Source organism: Balaenoptera acutorostrata, chromosome 12, assembly GCF_949987535.1.
Source record: "Balaenoptera acutorostrata chromosome 12, mBalAcu1.1, whole genome shotgun sequence".
Classification (NCBI taxonomy): domain Eukaryota; kingdom Metazoa; phylum Chordata; class Mammalia; order Artiodactyla; family Balaenopteridae; genus Balaenoptera; species Balaenoptera acutorostrata.
In genome coordinates, this window is record NC_080075.1 from 61,911,294 (window position 1) to 61,931,914 (window position 20,621).

General features: G+C 42.1%; 1 long non-coding RNA gene across 1 annotated transcript in view; it reads right to left on the reverse strand.

Annotated features, from left to right (window-relative positions):
* Positions 1-7,828, reverse strand: part of LOC130709393 (uncharacterized) — a 35,675-nt gene extending 27,847 nt beyond the window's left edge. Inside the window, exons 1-2 of the long non-coding RNA XR_009009931.1 lie at positions 7,561-7,828; positions 341-500 (exon numbers count right to left, since the gene is read on the reverse strand). This is a non-coding gene — a long non-coding RNA (uncharacterized LOC130709393). The remainder of the gene's footprint in view (positions 1-340; positions 501-7,560) is intronic.
* Positions 7,829-20,621: the final 12,793 nt, after the last annotated feature.

The following is a 20,621-nucleotide window of genomic DNA, read 5'->3' on the forward strand; positions in this document are numbered from 1 at the left end:
CACCGGTGTTCACACAGCGGAGGTCGTCATCTGACCAGGCAGCAGCCCAGCATGGAGACGTAGGACCAGGCTCACGCTGGCGAGTCAGGTGTCCTACATGACGCAGTATTGTTACCGAGCAAGGGCTGGCTGCCCCAGGCGCACAGAAGCCAGTACTATGGCATTAGCTTTTGAGACAAGGAAGAGCTTCACTGTGAGATCGACCAGCAAGGAAACTGGAGACAAAGTTCTCAAATCTGTCTCTCCATCCAGGCTTCAGGGCAAAATTAAAGGAGTCAGAGGAATTTCAAACTTGGAAGCTGATTGGCTAGACTTGAATTAGTCCATATAAGCTACTTACGGTGCAGGAGGCCAGATTTTCCTTATTGAAGGACTTCTTGCTTCGTAAAGGGCTCCAGTGTCAACACTTCTATTCTTTGAGTTCTGTGGACTGAAGATCCTTGGTTCTGGGGTCATCCTGGAGACGTGGGTTCCTGTCTTGCACATGTGCAGTGCTGCCTCTGTAAAGTAACTCAAGGTTTGATTAATCAACCTAGTTACAGAGGCAAAACCAGTTTAAGCTGGTGCTGTTTCAATTTGATTAATCAACACTCTATTTAAGGAGGCAAAACTAGCTGAAGCTGATCAATGTTTTACGTGCTGTTTCAATATCAGAAGCGCTGGGAAGCTATGTTCCCTTACTCCACCCTCCCTTAACCTGCCTGATGACTAAGATTCATTTTATTCTTTTATGCCAAATCTTTCAAGCCTTCGTCCTTAAAAAAAAAAAAAAAAGTATAAATGCTCTTAGGAGGATACAATCATGTTTTATCATTCACTTACCCCTGGTGGCTAAGTTTCCAAATTTTTTCTGACAGTGGGAATTCTGATGGGGGAAGAAAAGTTAGACTGGAGAGGGTGAGAAGGGGCTGTCCCTAAAGGAAGACACATGATTAAGGACAATGAAAGTAAACTCCGCTGGAGAACCTTATTCATAATTTGGCCTGGAACTGACCTTGCTTAGTCCAACCTAATTTGCACCAACTACTTGGATGATGGATCAATTTTATAGAAATCAGTCTTTGATAAGACTGAGGAAAATCAGTCAGCTGAAGAACTTGAAAATTACAGAGAGCAATATACAGGCTTAATTTTAAAAGTGTTTCTGAGCTGCCTAACAATGTATCAATTAATGGGAGAGATTGTGCTATTCCTTCCCCAGGAAATATTTAAACAGTCTCATTTGTTTCTGACAATGGTGCTCGGCAGGGCTCTTTGGCTTTAGGCAGGTGTGGAACTAAATCAAGCTGGAGATCCAAGCCAGTTCTGAGGTTCTCCTGTTTACTCAGCTATCTCATGGAGACTCATGATTTTGACCTGAGGAACTGAAGTCAATGTGACATTAAAACAGCCAAGCAGGCACACAGGTGCCCTCAATTCACAGGATTAGGACCTCAGGCCACAACTCTTCTGTATCTCTTTGAACTGCCTGGTGTCCAAAAAGGGGACTCCACACTTATCTGGCGTGGACACAGAGATCCTGCAGAGTCGAGGTCACTGTGCAGGATCCCTGGCTCTGGAAACAGCCTTACTCTGAGCTGCCCAAAGCCCACAGGATAGAAGGTGGTAACTTTAGGGAGTGCCTCTTGCATTTCTCGACCATGAAACCAAATGCTCAGAATGGTGCTTCCAGCGGAAGCTAGAACCAAGTCAAAGAAGGGAATGACAAGTTGGGGTCAGATGTGGAAACAAGGCAGAATCCAGATTTGCTCAAAACTAAGGTTAAGGGTGGAGCCTTGGTTCAGAAACTTAACCAAAAAAAAAGCATGGTACCATGGAAAGAGCAGGTACTTTGGAAGCAAACAGACTTGCATTCAAATCCCAGTTCTACTGCAAGATCTTCTTCTAGGAATTTCTTGGTTTTATGAGCCTCCATTTTCCTCATAGGTAAAAAGAGGCTAATACTTTTTTCTTTGAGAAATTACATGAGAATTAATTAAATTAGATAGAATATGGCAGGGCAGGGAGCTAGGCTCAGAATGGGCATTCTATAAATATAAATTATCCTGCTCCCTACTCCTTGGCCCAGTGACTGCGGATTAGAATCAACTGGAAAAATTTTAACTCATTCCTATGCCTGAGTCTCCTCTACCCCAGAGGTTCTGATGTAATTGATCTGGGACAAGATGCGGTCATCAAAATTTTCAAATGTTTTTAAAATCTTTCCAGGAGATTCTAATATGTTCCTAAGAGTGAGAACCACTGTCCAAGTATATCAGAACGAGTATCACCCTTGGATTTGAGATTTTCTATTATGGATTATAGGCAAATGTTTTCTTCTCTGAGGCTTAATTTCTTTATTATTTTAAGAAGGGGAATAATATTCTGATTTTATAGGATTGTTTTGAATATATCGTGAGAGATATTTAATAAAGCTCCTAAAAGAAGGAACTGACAATTAGTAGATGTTCAATGAATATTCATTTTTCTCTTTCTTTCCTGTTATTCATCAGAGAACACACTTGGCCAAAATATTAATAAAATAAATAAGGACAACAGACACAAGATAGTACCAATCAGGCAGTTTTGAAGTTAAGATAATTACTGTCTACCTCAGGCAAAACTTTCTCACCTATCTTGTGGTGGAACATGAGGTTAAATCCTAGGAGAGGGATGACAAATATGGTGCCCATTTACCCCAGTTCTCCCTGCCATGCTCACGGCAGACATAACTAATCAATTACCTTACTCTTTTCTATTGAGCCCTGATGAGGCCACAAAGTCCTTTACTATACAGCTCTCTCAGGCCTACGCGAACAATTAATCAGAGCTAGTACATGTCTTGAAACAAATCTGCCATCCTTATTTTAGGTCAGGGCTGCCTTAAGCCTACAAATGTGGCATATTTCAGAGATGATTAAGTGGGTTCCCTGGTCAGTAGGGAGTGTGTAGCCAGAGACAGAAGCAGACCCTGAGAGCACCCAGCTTTATGCAATCTGATAAGCAAACTAAGCTACTCGAAATGAAAGAGCCAACCCTACAAGCTGCTTGGTGCACTCAAGGGGTCGCTACCTCCCACAACTTCCAGAAAGAGTTATCAGATGGTTTTCCAAAAGCCAGATTATTTCTTGGACTTAGGAAATGTGAAAGTAACTGTGGCAGCGTTTCCCCCCTAAGGTGATAGGCAAAGGCTCTGATGAGAAACCCCAAGGCAGCTCAAGTCAGTGGGTGAAAGCCTGACCTTGATGCCTGCAGGCTTGTCACAGCTGAGACCTCGTGAATGCCAAGGCCGGAGGACTGCTGCGACTGGCTGGGACCCTCGCCTGCTGTGCCCGACCAAGGACAGCCAACACTTCGGCAATGGAAGCTTCTGCTAATACTCCTTATGACTGATTAACGCCTTTGAAGGCCGTCAGTGTGTTCACTTGTTACAGAGCAGTGTTAGCCCGTGCTGGGCAACATCGGGAAGGCTTTGAGCTGATTCCACAGCAAGCACAGGTTATCATTCTAATAGCCTGTTAAAAGTCTTCTGCTTGGGCCGCATAGCACAGGGAGATCAGCTCTGTGCTTTGTGACCACCTAGAGGGGTGGGATAGGGAGGGTGGGAGATGCAAGAGGGAGGGGATATGGGGATATATGTATACATATAGCTGATTCACTTTGTTATACAGCAGAAACTAACAGAACATTGTAAAGCAATTATACACCAATAAAGATGTTATAAATAATTAATTAAATCCTTAAAAAAAAAGTCTTCTGCTTGGGACTTTAAATAAAATTGTAACTTGCTCCACTCGATCGTTCCCTTTCTCTTTTTTTAAAGACTCGGTGCTGTTCTTTGTAAAAATTTAGGAACAGGACTTCCCTGGTGACGCAGTGCTGAAGAATCCACCTGCCAATGCAGGGGACACAGGTTCAATCCCTGGTCCGGGAAGATCCCACACGCCACAGAGCAACTAAGCCCGGGCGCCACAACTACTAAAGCCTGCGCACTCTAGGGCCCACGAGCCGCAACCACTGAGCCCGCGTGTTTCAACTACTGAAGCCCACGTTCCTAGAGCAGACTATCCGTCTGACCATTGATAGATACATGATAGAGCTCGTGCTCCACAACAAGAGAAACCACTGCAATGAGAAGCCCTCACACTGCAACGAAGAGTAGCCCCCACTCGCCACAACTAGAGAAAGCCCGTGCGCAGCAATGAAGACCCAACGCAGCCAAAAAAAAAAAAAAATTTAGGAACAGGAATTAAGAAATAGAACTACTGCAAATGGAGCAAATGGTTTTGTTCACTTGGGTTTCTTCCCTTCAAAACGTGTTGCCTACTCCCTCTACTCCCCTTCCCAGCATGGAGAACTCAGCACAGCGCGTTCATCATCACAGGACGGTGCGAGGGTTGAGGAAGCCGTGCAGAGGCATGGATGCAGGGCAGGAAGGGGTGAGACACAGGGGTAAAGAGGTGGGATGTGGAGGTGGTGGGCGGAAGAGACAGCGGGCGTGGCTGGGAGATTGAGCCAATAAGTAAATATACTAGGATAACAGGAGCCAAAATTCTCATTGCCTGAGAAGGTATTTACAAATATTGAAACAGGAAGTCTAGAAAACCATGAGGGTTTGGATTGAAATCAGAGTATCAGTATGAACTTAGCTTTTATTATTATTTGTGTTTGTGTGTGTAAATATATACATACACACAGATAAATACAGAAATAGTTACAGGTGTATATGTGTGTATGTATATATACATATATTAACACACATATATATCTCATATATGTGTGTGTGTGTATTTCCTATGTGTGTCCACAGAGTGAATGAGCCTAAAAGCAATGACACCCCAGTAGCAAATAAAACATTGAGTACCCAAATCTTGGTCTCTGAATATACCCTTTATTAAAGGAAACCAGAGATCCTTGGGAAAATGGCTGATTCCAGGCCTAGAACAGGGAAGTACAAGTTGAACCTGAAACATCACCTTATGCCAGAAAATAAGGAAATGCTTAACAAACAATGGGGACATGCAATAACATGGATGAATCACAAAAACGCAAAAACGTTATGCTGAGTGAAATAATTGTTACACAAAAGACATACTGTATTATTCTACCTACATGAAGTTCTAGAATGGATATCTATGATGGAAAAAAAGTCAGAGCAGTGATTGTCTGGTGGGGGAGTGGTGCGGAGGCAGGGAAGTACCCCAGGGCGGAGGCATGAGGGAACTCGTAGGTACAGTAAAGTTCTCTCTGGACAGAAGTTTGAGTTATGCAGATGCACACATTAGTTAAAACTCATCAAATGGTTCACCTAAGATCTGTGTGTTTCCTGTGTGTAAATTTTACCTCACAGGGAAAGAAAATGAACTATAAATGAATATTAAACTATAGTTGTTGATATGTATACTGACACATTTAGGGGAAAATGTACTGATTGATGTCAGCAAATTACTTTGAAATGCGTCCCCAAAAATGAAGTGGATCAATGGATGCATAGAGAAATAAGTAGATTTGCAATAAAGCAAGTATAGTAAAATGTTAGCTGTACAATCCGATGATAGATACATGTGTTCCCTGTAGATTTATTTTATCTGTTCTGTATGTTTGAAAATTCCCATAATAAAGTGTTGGAAAATTTTTTAAACCTTACCATGGACTAAAAGTAAGAGTGGACTGAGCTTCCTAAGGTGAAACAGCATAAGGCAAAGAGCTGGACCAACTGAGAAGCCCAGACAAATTGCACTGGAGTATTTCTCCCAAGAGTGTGTCCTAAAAGAAATGAGATATAGGAACATGTATGGGTCAGTTCTTCCCATCATCCCTAATGTTGAGATCATTCAGAATGACTATCCGTCTGACCATTGACAGAATACTCTAAACCACCAAATCAACCTAATCATTTTTACTTTCTCTTCTTCTGAAAGTGTTACCAGTTAATCAAATTGCATGAAAACAGCGTGTTTGGATATAACTGAATGTCCTTTCATTCCTATTCTAGATCAGTAGTTATCTACTGGGACTGTGTCTCAGATTTTAATATATTATTTTTTGCTATTGTATTATAATGGTAATGCATGATATACTACATATAATGTTCTGCTAGTTGCTTTTTGCCTGTTATATCCCTGGACAGCTTTCCATGTCAATACATATAAATTACATCATCTGTAAATGGAAACATGATAATTGTGAAGACAAATTTAGTTAATATTTATAAATAACTTAGAGCAATGTCTGGCACATAGTAATTGTTTAACTAAGATTAGCTATTTTTATTTCATTGTAAAGATGTTTCATGATTTGAATAATTTATTGATGGGCAGGTTACTGTTAGTTTTCCCCAACTACAAATAATGTGGAATTAAACAATCTTATACTTATGTCTTGATACGTATAAATATTACTAGGATAAATTCCTAGAAGTGGAAGTTCTGGGTCACAGAGAATGTACCCTGTACCAATTATATATCTATTGTCTCTCAGCCAAACCCCATCCTCCCACACTTTTTTTTTCCCACGCTGGGGTAGGAATCTGTAAATTCCCTTTCCCAGACTGCCTTACAAGCTGGCTTCTTTTAGGTTTCCAGGAAGATATTGCTAAATCAACCTCCAAAATGGTTGCATCAGTTTGAATTCCCACCAACAGTGTATCAAAGGGTCTCTTTCCCTACTTAAGGAATTTTTAAACAAGAAAAAAATATAGCTAAAGGGCCCCAATCTAGACCTCCTAAGTAAGAATCTTCAAGGGTAGGGCCCAGGCATCTGTGTTTTCTAAGAGCATCACAAGTGATTCCAATGCACAGCCAGACAGGAACCATTGTTCTAGATCTTTGATTCTCAAAGTGTGTCCCTAGACCAGCAGTGTGGGCACCACCTGGGAGTTTGTTAGAAATACAGAATCTCAGGAGCTGCAGCTTAACAAGATCCCCAGGGGATTCAAATGCACATTAAGGCTTGAGAAACACTGCTCTATAGAGGATGCTATCAGATGAGCAGCAACAGATCCAGTTCTCATGGGGCCTAAAGCTTATACAGCTTGGGGGCCCTTTTTACCGAAAGAAATACAAAATCACAGACAAAAACTGAGCACAGATTGAACATTTGTTTACAATGAAGTAAGAAATCATAATAAAGTACTAATTTCTAAAACTGAAAAATTCCACAAACCTCACAAAATCCAGGGGGAAAAAAATGACAAAACATGTTTCCTAATGAGCTGCCTAAAATACATGTATAATATTTTTCTAAATCTGTAGTCATCTCTTTATATGATAAGCCACTTTTTTCTGCAATCTTTCTATAAGGAGATGAGAAAGATAATTCAGTCTCGTAGAAATTTGTTTTTTCATGATTGATAATTTAGAAAAGTTTTTTCCAACTTCCAACTCATTACAGTGTCATGTAACACTTTTAGAGTTTTGTCAAATTTGGGCTAAGCTCTATCCAGTTTCCTTCACCTATGAGCTAAAAGAGTCATGGTATTTCAGGCTTCTTGAGCAGTGGCTAATTTTAAATACCCTTTGACACAATGACCAACTCATTAACTTTTCTGTAGTCCATGTCCTCATGCAGACCACTACTTACCTCCTCGGTCTGTTCTTCTGTTCTTTGTCCTGGAATGTCCCAAATTACATAAATTTTCTCTCTCTTCTGTTATTGTTTAATCTATATTTTCCTTGCTGTTGTGATCCTGTTTCTTGTCTTTATGACTCTGGACATCAGAGTTTTTAGCTTCTGTTGTGATAAGACAGTTTTCAACATTTTGAAGTCTCTGCTACTCTCCTTTCTTTTAGTTTAGATCGTCAGTTTCCAATAGGATACATCCTTCCTTTCCTCTTTGAGTTTTAGTGTATCAACCGTTCTGAAAATAGATACAAAATTAATCCGAAATTAAGGCATGCCCAAGAGCAAGTCAAATACATTTCTAAATTGTGTCTACAATATATTAAGCTGTGTAATAGTATAATCAAACTACTCTTATTCTCCATCTATCACCTTACTGAGGAATATAGGAGTTCTGTCACTAGAACCCTTGTTTCTTGAGGACTTTTTAATGCATTGTGTCAATACTGCATGCTGCTTCATCTAAAACCAGCACAATTCATCTTGACAAGATGTGTCAGATATGCGAAGACTTATTTTGAGATGCATAAAACCTACAAAATCACAGACTTACTGCTTATAGTACTGCTTAAAGGTTTTTGCTCCTACAAACACAGGCATTCTGGAAAATTCTATTTCAAGCACATATAATAAAAAAAATAGAGAAAAGAGTGTGTTTATAATTGTATATGCTGCATTATTAAGTATATTCCTGATGGAAGAACATTTCCATTTTGTTTAGGCATCATTGAGAACTGAAACCTCCATTTATAACTTTATGTGTCAGACAATTGGAAGAATTTTCAACAGACTAGCTTCTGGCTCTGTACATTTCACACTTGTCTCTCTCCCAATCCCCACATGCTTCCAGTGCCAAGAGTTGTAGGATAAGTTCATTCCATGGTACCACGTGTGCCTTGCACCTTCATGCCACACTGGTGAGGGAGCATGCACTGATACAATGCATTAAAAAGTCCTGAAGAAACAAGGCTTCTAGTGGCAGAACTCCTATATTCATCAGTAAGGTGATAGACGTAGTAGAAGAGTAATTTGATTATATTCTTATGTAGCTCAAAATGTTATAGACACAATTTAGAAATGTATTTGACTTGCTCTTGTGCGTGCTGGATGGCATGAAATATTCTTAGAAGCCATACCTATATTAGAATGACTAGTAACAAGGTAACTATACACAAAAGTAACTCTAGACTACATAGAAATGTATCATTAATATCCTCAACACAATTTCCCTTTATCTGAATCCCAAAAATGCCCACAGCCATTTCAAGGCCACCCCACACCTGGGGAATTATAATGAAGGGAGAGAGGGAGTGAAGAGGGACAGCTGTCGTAACCAATTTCAGTTAAAATATTTTACTTTTGGAACTTTACAAAAATATATGACCATGTAAAAGACCTTGATGGGCCCCTTCCCAGGGCTTCTGAAAAGAGCTGTGCAAGCAAAGATCCCTGACGCTTAAGCTTCATTATGTTCACAATCTGTCCCTGCAGAGCAGCACGTAGGATCAAAATGATAAAGCAGAGAACTATCTTCAGAGATCCCTAGTAGGACCCTCTTGATATAAAGATGGAGAAGCTGAGGCCCTCAGAGGTTGTGTGACTTCCCCAGGATCACCCACTGGGTTAGTAACAGAGCTGGGACCGGACTCTTGACTCTTAAGTCCAGTTGTCTTTCTCTAGAGTGCTTCTAGCTTTGGGGGTTTTCCCATTAAAACCTTTAGGCTTTGAGAGCTAAATTTATGCCCAATGTGTACTGAAGGAAATGAAGTATTAGAAGAGGTATCCCTCCAGATTTCATTTAGGCAAAGTGCCAAAAAAATACCCTTTACTCCTGTGACCAGTTTCACAGCCTCTCACAAAGTACTTGCCAACAGAGATTTTTTGCTGATCCACTGAATCTTACATGGCAAAGAAAATAACCGTTTCCATAAGTCACAACACACGTGTTGATGAGATGTGGTTTGATACCAAAACAGGCATTCTCTACCCCAAAGAAGGAAGGATTACCTAATGCTAATACTAATGCTGATGTTATCCTATTACAAGGGTCTCATGCTGTGGCTCTATTCTGATTTGTGCCTTGAGATAAAGATTTAATATCCCTCATTTAAATTATAGTATCTATTGGGTCTTTATGGGCTGCCCCATGTACCTATACTAACATTTCAATGCAGTCATTTCCACCCCAAAGATTTATTTCGTCTGACAATTCAAACACATCCCACAATTAACTCAAATATCAGCTCTCTGGGCCATATTCTATTGTCCTCCTGCATGCAACAGTCATTTACTGGATGCCCCTGCTGTGCTGGGCGCTGTAATAGGGGAAATAGGAAAGGCATGTGACATTGAAGAGGGACTACAAAGATGAAAGACACAAGATGTTTGCCCTCGTGGAGCTCCTAGACAAGAGGGAGAAACAGATACCTGGCCCGCTTGTTGCAACGCAATAGGGTAGAATCTGAGAGCACAGAGGAAGGGAACTGTCACTCAACCGGGGAGAGGGGAATTCAAGAAGACTTTGGAGAGCTGACCTTTGAGTTAATTCTCAAAATAAAATGTTCACCAGAGAGAGAAGAGGAAGGGCATTAGAAGTGGAAGGGCCAAACTGTGCAAAGGTTTGGAGATGTGTTGGAGAATATTTAGGAGACAAGTAAACCTTTATTTAGGCTACAACCTAGAAGCCTGGGGGCAGGGAGGGGTGATAGCAGGAAAAAAAAAACTGAAATGCAAAGAGTGTCATACCTGCCTGGTAAGTCTTTGTGGACCATGCTCAGGAGTTCGGACTTGCTTCTGCAGGAAAGGGTAAGCTTTTAGGCAGCGTGGGGACATAATCAGACCTGGGTTTAGGAAAGCCAAGTATAGGAGGCACGGACTTAAAATGCTGTGTGTGGCAAGGGTCCAGGCAAGAAATAAAGAACCCATACTAGGAAAATCCCAAAGACTAGGGTGATGGCATCCACTGGATATCAAGAGATATCTTTCGAAAACCATCTCATTGTAAAGGTCTATAACTAGAATTGTCAGGGCTGGATAACCGGACTAGAGCCCTCCCCATTGTCTTTCATATAGCAAGCAGTCATTTACAACATAAAGTTCCCAGATCATTTCTCTAAGTAAATGAGAAGTGTCCCAGGATGACCTGTATCTGACCATTCTCACCTGTTCTAGCCTGATGACATCACATGCTGTTCACTTTTTTTTCTTTTTTTTCATTTGGGGCTGGATCTAGATAGGCCAATAAGTCTGATCCGTGGAGACAACAACCACATACGTGGCTTGGGACCTGAGTCTCCAAGCTCCTCCCTTCTAGGTCAGACAGGAAAACACAGAAATGCACTGGCCCAGTGGGAATGAAAGTATCAGTTTATTACTAGGCCAGCAAGCACCCAATAATCCCCCAAATGCAGAGTTCACTGGTGAAAGCTAAACTGGAGAAAAAAAGATTAAACTTTAAGATAAACGGGGCCTTTGCTCCCCTCCCAAATCTATACCTTGGAGCCAGAACACTCCGGCATATCTATGATAAATGGGCCCTCAGAAAGGACTGCAAGTCCACTGAGTCATTGGGATGGATGTGGTCTGCGGTGGGCAGCAGGACAAAGGGAGAGTTACCTACCTCTTCCCCATGAGCAGCCCTGCTCGTGGGCTCTTTCAAGAGAAAGGGAGAGGAAGAGACACCTCAGCGCTTGTGTCTAGGCAGTGTAAGCCAAAGGAAGTCAAAGGCCTTGCCTTAAACACCGTTATCCTTGTCAGTCAAATGCGGCCAAGGAATTTTGCAGATTCTGACCAATCAGAGTAATCAGAAGGTCCCAATAAAAGGATGGAGAAGAAAAAAAAGGATGGAGAGAGACAGAAACACCCTCCCCAGGTAGTGAGAGGGGCAGATATGTTTGGTGGAAGGCAGAAGTCGCCAGATAGAATATAGAATGCCCAGTAAATTTGGATTTCAGATAAACAACAGATAATCTCATAGTATAGGTGTGTCCCAAATACGGCATGGGACGTGCACTAAAAAAATTTATTCATTGTTTACCTGAAATCCAAATGAACTGGGCATCCCATACTTTGAGAAATCTGACACTGCTAGTAGAAGAATCTTCCTCCTAGATGGCCTAGATGTTCATATCCCCACACCTAAATTAGAATCTCAGGGTTCCAGAAATGGAGAACTTTAAAATCACCCAGTCCATCAGCTTAAATGTGTCCATGACGAGAGTGAGGAGACCCAGAAAACTGCAATAGCTGGGCCCAAAGTCACACTTCGAATTAATGGCAGACCAGGGCATAAAATACATCTGCAGATCCTATTGCAATGCTCCTTCCCCTCTGCCACCCTAAGCCCCTTTGTCCCTTGGCTCACTAGCTCCTGAATTACATGAAAATTCCCTAAGGGCAAAGAGAATTATTTTTTAATACCTTCTCCCAATGCCTAACACAATGCTTTATGAGCCCTGGCAGCGCAATCGATACTGTGGAGTGGCATGCCATGGGGCCAAATTACCTGGATGACGGCCACCTCTCTGCACTCCGCTCACACCTTCTGTGTCCTCTGCTGCTGAACCCATTTGGGGGCGTTGCTAGGAGGCTGGCACAGCCTCCAGCCAGGTGTGAAAATTGTCCCAGCCCTCCTGAGAGGCCGTGAAGTATGACTTTCTGAATCACACACAGCCTTTGGGAGGGATCCTCTCTACGGAGGTAATGGGTTCAAGGAAAACACAGCTGAGACCTGCGAGCTTCTGTGAAAGGCAGTCGTATTTTAATCAGAATTTTCAGCTTCCTCCACAGCAAACCTTTGACCAGAGCTGCCAGCAAAGAGCCAGCTGGACTTGTAGGATTTGCTTCTCTCCTTTCCATTGCCTCCCTCTTGTGGAAAAGCAGGCAAGAAGTTAGCACAAGGAACGTGAGGAGGTAGGAGCCTTTAAACACACGCTCAGACTGATAGAGCAACGGCTCTGCTAAGTAAGGCCCTTGTCTGCCAGCCCTTGACAAACGTTCGAAGTGGGGTGATCTTGACTGCCCTCTGGCACTTCTCACAGCTCACACCACTGTGTCTTCTCCTTGTTCCCAGGACCCTGATCATCTTCCCTCAGCCCCAGCCCCTCCTCATCTCCCTCTCTCTGTTCCTGACCTCCTTCTTCTATAAGTCATCCAAGACCTAGGCTTCTTGGCGTCCTAGTGCCCCCGGCAAGCCATTCCTTACTCCGCCAGGGGACAAACTGCATCATTTCAATTAGAAGCAGCAGCACAGTCTTAAGCAGGATACTGAGATGCTTAATGACAACAATAATGACATTTATTTAGCGCTTAATTAGTGTAAACTCCTTTTGCGAAACACATGACACACATTATCTCATTTTCACTCATACTTCTCACAGCAAACCAATGAGGCAGATACGGTGCTTATGTCCATTTTACAGAGGAGGAAATCGAGGTTTGGAAGCATTAAATAATACACTCGAACTTTTACTCTAAGTGGCAGAACTGGGATTCAGACTGAGAAAATCTGACTCTAGACTCTGGAAAGCCCTGCAGTAATGGAAATGTTCTGTGTTGTCCAATATGGGAGCCACCAGCCACAAGTAGCTACTGAGCATTTGAAATGTGACTACTGCAACTAAATTTTAAATTTTATTTCATTTTAATTTAAATAGCCACAGATGACTAGTGGCTGCTCTAATGACTAACACAGCTTGGAGTATAAGCCCTGTGTTATTCTCGTTACCTGCTTTCCCCTTCCCCACACACAGACGCATAAGCACACCCTGAGTGGGTTAGGGAGATATTTTGTTTACATCATTCCCCTGGCCCTTACTCCACATAGATTTAAAGTAGACCCTGACGAGAAAATTGATAGTTGATTTATGTCCTCTTTGATGTAATAAGGCAAGAGAAAGTGAATCTGTGATGTAAGAGATACGAGCTCTTATCCTCACTCTGCTAGTGACAAGTCACGTAATTTCTCTGGGCCTCAGTTTCTGCCTCTGGACAAGGACAGACTATACTCCCTGATCTCAAAGACCATGTCCAGCTTTAGTGTTCTGCAGTTGGAGAGTGCCTCCACAGAACCCCTCTCTGGCTCTCAAGGTGGCACATTGAAAACAAGACCCCCAGGTGAGGAGTCTGGCACCAACAGTGATTACCTGGAGGAAGAGTCAGCAAGCACGGCTTGATTGTGCGCATCCAACACCCCATAATATATGGGGTTCTTTTTTTAGAACCCTAATCAGAGATTCCATTTGCATAATTAACATCTTTAGGCTTAATTGCAAATGACACATCTGTTCACCATCACCCCCTCCTTGGCAAACTATGTGTTATAAACACAGCTTCTTCAGCTCTGTAAACACTTGGTGCCTGTCCTTTGCTTGTTGCTTTAGTCACTTCCCACCTTGGGGCTGTAATAACCCCGTGTGACCTGTCCCTGTGTGGTCCCATCCCTTCTGCCTGCAGTGCTCAAACCAGATGAGGACCTGCTTGCGACAACTACCCATTCTGACTGGCCACAGTGCATGAGTTCTTAATCTTGGCTTCCTAAAGATGCTCCCTAAAGGCTTCAAAAGATGCACGAAATTTTTTGAAGTTCTGGGTGAATACACTTGTGTCTGTATGTTCTGGGCAGAGGGTTCATTGCTTCCATTTGAGTTTCGATGGGTCTTCACGATACAAAAAACTGTTAAGAACCACATGCTCCATGATTTCATTCATACGGAAGTCCAGAATAGGTAAATCTACAGAGATAGAAAGTAGATTAGTGGTTCCTTAAGGCAAGATGGAAGGGGGGTATGGATAGAAGGATGAGGGAGTTATAGCTAAAGGCTACTAAATTTCTTCTTGAGGTGATGAAAATGTTCTAAAACTGACTGTGGTGGTTGCACCTATCTGTGAATAAATACCACTGAATTGTACACTTTAAATGGATGAATTGTATAGGTGGATTATATCTCAATAAAACTATTTTTTCAAATGGCTAAGAACCCCTGCTTAGAGAAAAGGGCTGTAGACTGTGGGTGACCACAGACAGTGAGGCTGAGCCCTCTCTTCTCCCAGAAAGCCTTGGGTGGTACCAAGCACAGTTCTTTACTGGAAGTAAGGCCACATTTATGTGGGTCTCCCGTGGGGTGTGAATTAAAGGCATCACGAAGGCTCTCTAGACCAGTGCTCCTCAAACTTCAACAAGCATGCGGGGCACTTGATCTTGTTAAAATGCAGATTCTGATTCATGTTCTGGGGTGGGCCCAAGATTCTCCTGGTGGTCCAGTGAATACACTACAAATAACAAGGCACTAGACCAGAACTGCGATAGCACCCTTTTGCCTCCCTGGAATCTTCATGTCATCTAGCTACTTATGACGATACTTAATTTCCTGAGATACATGGCCCTGGGTACACTTTCTTCCTGACTACGGCTTTCTCCCCAACTAACTTATCTGCTCTCTTGCTCTAGTGAACTAAGCTGAACAGCTTGGAAACCTCAAGGGCCCCCTTTATCCTTTTTCCTTAAGTCTAAGATACAGACCCAATCAGCTCATTAGTTTTATTTCCCCTCAGTCCCACACTGGCCCAATTTAGCTCTTCAGAATGAGGTGGCCTCCTGCAAAAGGCACACCTAGCTCAAATAGAACTCTGACAGAATAAGTTAGTCCATCTGTGTGTCCTAAATGTAAATTTTCTTTTGCTCATCTCCCCTGAAGATTTCCCTTCCCCAGTACTGGATAAGGAAAGATGTGACCCTAATGCTTATTTTGAACCAAGGGGATGTTCATCTAAAGGGAGAAGGCTGTGGGTGTTCTCCATGAAAAAGTTGCCTCTAGAAAGAATAAGGACCCTTTTACTAGCCTTATTCAATTAGAACAATACCACAGATGCTATAGCAGGGATTGAATGGTGTAGTAGGTTGAAAAATATGATCGCAATATTTGGCAACAACTCCCATCAAAGTGTGGTGTCTGTTTCTGTGCCTTGAATCTGCGCTGGCCCCGTAATTTGTTTTCACCAATCGAATATTGGCAGCAGTGCCACTGTATGAGCTCCAGAGCCCAGCCCTCAAGAGGCCTAGCAGCTTCCCCACTCTTGAAACACTGCCCTGAGAACGCCATGTAAAGAACCCAGTCTAGCCAACTAGGATGAGAGGCTGAGGGAGGAGAACGAGGCACCCCAGCCGACAGCCAGGACCATCTGAAGGGCAGACCAGTGAATGAGGGCATCTTGGATCCCCTCCCCAACCCCCAGTTTAACAGAGACACTGAAGTGAGTCCAGGTGAAAACAACAGAGGAACTACTCAACCACCCTACTGAACTGTGAGAAATATCACACCACCGTCATTCTAAGTCACTAATTTTTGAGGTCGTTTGTCATACAAAGTAGGTAAATAAAATAGATGGAATGATGAACTAGATAACATCTAAAGATTCTTCAAACACGATTCTGTGTTTTAAGAAATGTTGGGGGGGGGGGAGTTGATTAAGCCCCAATCAAGCTTTTTTCTTCTGTCTACTTACAGCTCTCTTCTCCATTCACAACCAGTTGGCTTCCACATGTGCTTGTTGCCGACCTGCCATGTGAGGAAAAACAGTGAATGCCCCCAAAGGGCCTCTTCACATCTTTAGTGACACTATTGCAACAGGATGTCTTGCTTGAACTGCTGCGGGATTTAGATATGTTCTAAGGGACTAGCGTTAGGTCACATCTCCCCACTGCCAGGAAGCGCAGTACCTGGGGGCTTTGGGATTTAGATTGAACGGACTTGGGAGAGTGCTGATATGGGGTGCCTAGGGGAAGAGAAGGGACAGCAGGATGGCAATGGTGGGGATGGAGTAATAGTCCCCCTTCCCCCGACTTCAAGCTCACTGCACAGGACTAATTTTGAATCTCTAAGAAAAGAGGCATTATGGTAGAAGCTGAAGGAAGACCTTAAGAAAATCTAGGTACCCAGGCTGCTTTAGAGTCCCAGAGACAAAGCTGGAGACACGTCTCTCTTCCTTTACTCACCCTATCCCAAGTCTGCCACGCGTGCAAAGCAGCTTGGGCTTTCTAAGAAGGGAAGACGACGGATGTGCTTAGTGGGGTCCCATTCTCACTAAGGGCTCAGTCATCCAACACAGGGAAAGGGCCCCTGACAACGGAGCCAAAGCACACGAGCAAACTCGTTTCTGAGCCCAAGTGATGTATTGTACAAACACCCCAGGGACCCCCTTGAAATAACTAGAGGAGTCTCTGAGGGGAAGGTGTTGGAGGTCCAGCAGAGAGGGCAGATAGTGAGCTCTGTGGAGCATCGATGTGAATGTGTTCAAACATGTACACACAGGCTGGTTACACAATGAAATAAAGACCTTTTTCAGTTTCTATTCTGACGGTCAGAGGTCTCCTTGACCCTGAATCAGATGTTCCGATATTATCCAGGTGCTTTGTACATTCTTCCATTTTCAAGAGCTGTTTTTCTACAAGTGTTTTAGGTTATGTGAAAAACAAAGGTAATTGCCCAACCTGGGTATATATTTTAACTAAGTCTGAAGATAAAGCTATGGAATGAAGGTTTGGTGTTCAGAGGGATAACTTAGATCTTCTCCTCCAGCTACTTATGGTAGAATAATATAGAGATGTATTATTATAGAGACTCTAATAATATAGGGTTTAGGTATTTTATCTCAAGGAGGATACAGATTGTATTATACTCTGATTTCAAGAAGGGAAATACAACCATAAATATCATGGACCAGGTTACAGGAAATAAACACAATTTGCCTGATTCAACTAGTTTTTTGTTATGTCTTGTTGCTATTGGTTTACTACAGCTTATTCCTCTATTAGTCTAACCACTAGGGGAATGCTATATGAACTGTTTTTAAGTGCACAGTTTAACAATTTGGTAATTAAATGTAAAATTTAAGGAACCTCGTAACCCAGCAATTCCACTCTTAGGTATAGACAGACCCTGAAGAGAAAACCTCATACGTACACCTGAGGAGACTTCAACAAGAAGACGTATTGCAGCATTTTTTGTAGTAGGGAAAACATGTTTATCAATAGGGTAGAGTGAAATAAATTTGGAGTTATTCATACAAAGCAATACAATGCAGCAGTTAAAATCATTGAACTAGATCAACTGGTATTAACATGGGTAAATTGCAATATAATGTCACATGTAAAAAGTGGTTAAAGGTGGACCTAGAAATAATCATACTAAGTGAAGTAAGTCAAAAAGAGAAACACAAATACCATATTATATCACTTATATGTGGAATCTAAAATATGACACAAATGAACTTATCTATAAAACAGAAGCAAACTCACAGATACAGAAAACAGACTTGTTGTTGCCAAGGGGGAGAGAGGTGGGGGAGGCATGGATCGGGAGTTCGGGATTAGCAGATGCAAACTATTATATACAGGATGGATAAACAACAAGGTCCTACTGTACAGCACAGAGAACTATATTCAATATCCTGTGATAAACCATAATGGAAAAGAATATAAAAAAGAATGTGAATATACATATATATATAAAACTGAATCACTTTGCTGTACAACAGAAATTAACACAGCATTGTAAATCAACTATACTTCAATAAAATAAATTTTTAAAAAGGTTAAATTGAGTTATAAACACATTTTTTAAAGTTGTTAAAAGATACGTTCAGAATATATCCCAAGGGTTAACATTAAAAGTCCACCTTCAAAGAGGACTACATATTCTTTCTGCATATATATATCTATATAGTAAAAGTAATTTTAATGAACAAGAAAGATAAAGTCTAATGCTGTAATAGCACTTCTCTCTGGAAAGAAAGAGAAAGGAATAAAACAGTGGGATGGAAGTATAGAGATGTAGCTATATTGTAACATTTTGTTTCTAAGGAAGGAAGGGAAGACGGGAAGGGAATAATAATAACAATAATATGGCAAAATAGCAACTCTTCAATCTGGGTAGTTGATACGTGAGTGTCAATTATGTTTTTTCACAGTTTTCTTATGTATTTAAACTATTTTTTTTTTAATTTAAAAATGGACAGCTCACCAGCAAAAGGACTTCACCCCCTCTGCTGTAGTGCCTACTCACTTCTTGGGTTTATTAATGACCAAGGCACAAACAGGCATATCCGTGGATTAAATACTTACACCCATCTCTTCTCATCCCCACACAAGCTATTTTTCCTCACTGTTGTATACATGCATCACCTTTGGTTTCTGCGGAGGATACTAGCCCCAGGAGACAGGATAAGAAGGAAAAGGGGGGAAAACATGAAACCAAACCCTTGTAAGACAGAAAGAAACACTCGCTCGGTTACAGCCCACACTCTGGAACGCTCTGCGTTTCTGTCATCTCAGGCACTCTGAGTCATTCTGAGCATCTCCTCCAGATACAAGTCACTCGGCCAGCCAACAGGAGCAACAATTACTGCTGCCTTAAAAGACTGGTTGATTTCTCCAGCATCTATTTGCCTGCAGTTCTGGCTCTCTGACAAATCAAGTCAGATCAATTTGTACCCTAAAGAGTAAGTGGGAGGATGTGATTATTTTCTGGTTCAATAGAAAAACATTTCATTTCCAAAGGCTGCTGCATAGCATTTCTTCTGGGATTCACTAGGAAGGGCTCAGGTCTGTAGAGAGTAAATGATGGGTTCTCAGGAGGACAGCTCGGTTTTGCTTCCCACCTAAGCTTTGGGAACAGAGGCAGGATGTGGGGTTGAGCAGAAAGCATGCTCCACCGAGAGGAAGGCTCTGTATATCCCATTGTCTTAGTTCAGGCTGTTGTAACAAAATACTATAGACTGGATGGCTTATCAACAACAGAAACTTATTTCTTGCAGCTCTAGAGGCTGGAGGTCTGAGGTCAGGGCCCTGGTAAGGGTCCTCTTCCAGGCTGCAAGTAGCTGACATCTCTTTCTATCCTCACATGGCAGAAAAGAGAGCTAGCTAGCTCTCCGGCCTCTTCTTATAAGGGCACTAATCTCATTCATGAGGGCTCTACCATCATGACCTAATTACCTCCCAAAGGCCCCACTTTCAACTACCATCACATTGGGATTAGGGTTTCAACATATGAATTTTGCAAGGACACAAACATTCAGTCTGTTGCGCCCGTGTTTAAGGGATATTTTCTTTGTCTCATCAGGTGCAGTGAGTCTTCTAAGAGTTAGAAAACATGCTAAAGATTCTGGAGGATTGAAATATAATTCTACAGGCAGCCACGTCAAGATCTAGAAAATTACCCCTGAAATGGAACAACAACAATGACCACAACAAAAACCCAGAAAGTTCTGAAGAACAAGAGGAAAACAGAGGTGGGAAAACATTAGAAGCAGTTTGGTCCTTGACATTCAGATGCCCTTTCCTTGCCTGCTAACAGATCTGTTGGTTGAGACACAGCACTGGGGGTTGCTACTGGGTTCCCGTGACTGAGGGCTTTCCCTGTGGGCTCTACCTTCTCAGATGTTACCCGACACTTGAACTCAATCTTCAGGGTTAGACTCAACCCTCACTCCTGCACATTTTCCATTCCCTCACCCCACAGACATTACAGTTGACACAAAGGAGTTGGAATAATGTAGGGGAAACACTGCAGCTTTGGAGGCAGGCTGCATGGGTTCAGTTCTCCGCTCTGTGGTTTATTAGTCGTAAGACCTTGACAAACAACTTATGCTTCAGCTTCCTCATCTGTATCACAACAGTAACAGTGCCTTCCTCAAAGGGTTGTTGTTAAAGGACATGGTGGGTATGAAGCTCCTAGCACAGTACCTGGTGTGGATCAAGCGCTCCACAGATGTTCACTATGATTACTGTTGTTGTTGTCTACTGCTTTGGCTATGTGATGCTCTTTGGTTTCCTATGAAGGACTTGGAGATTTTAAATCCAAATTTTTGTGGGAATATGTTTGTTACATGAGCATCAGATATATCCATTTTAGTGGGGCTCTAAACTTAGAGGTACCGTCAAGGCTGCCTCTGAGTCATTCTGGTCTATCATGGAACTGTCATCCTTCCTTACAGTGATCTCCATGGCAATCAGATATTTACTCTTG